Here is a 229-nt window from a genome sequence, read left to right as displayed (position 1 = left end):
GTAGCTACATCAAACAATACTCAAGAAGGCGCCAGGAAATTTAGATTTAACAAAAAAAAAAAACCTCACCTCTGTCAGACTCATCTCTTCAGATCTAATGAAACAACATTAAGAATAAAAATAACTTGTGCTGGCAGCCTGCAATTTGCATACAAACCAAACAGCACATGGCCGCTTCCCTTCAACAGAAGCAAACTCTCCTGAAGAACCACTGAATCTGGGCCATTGA

Source organism: Malania oleifera, chromosome 4 (assembly GCF_029873635.1).
Source record: "Malania oleifera isolate guangnan ecotype guangnan chromosome 4, ASM2987363v1, whole genome shotgun sequence".
Classification (NCBI taxonomy): Eukaryota; Viridiplantae; Streptophyta; class Magnoliopsida; order Santalales; family Ximeniaceae; genus Malania; species Malania oleifera.
This window is presented reverse-complemented; position numbering follows the sequence as displayed.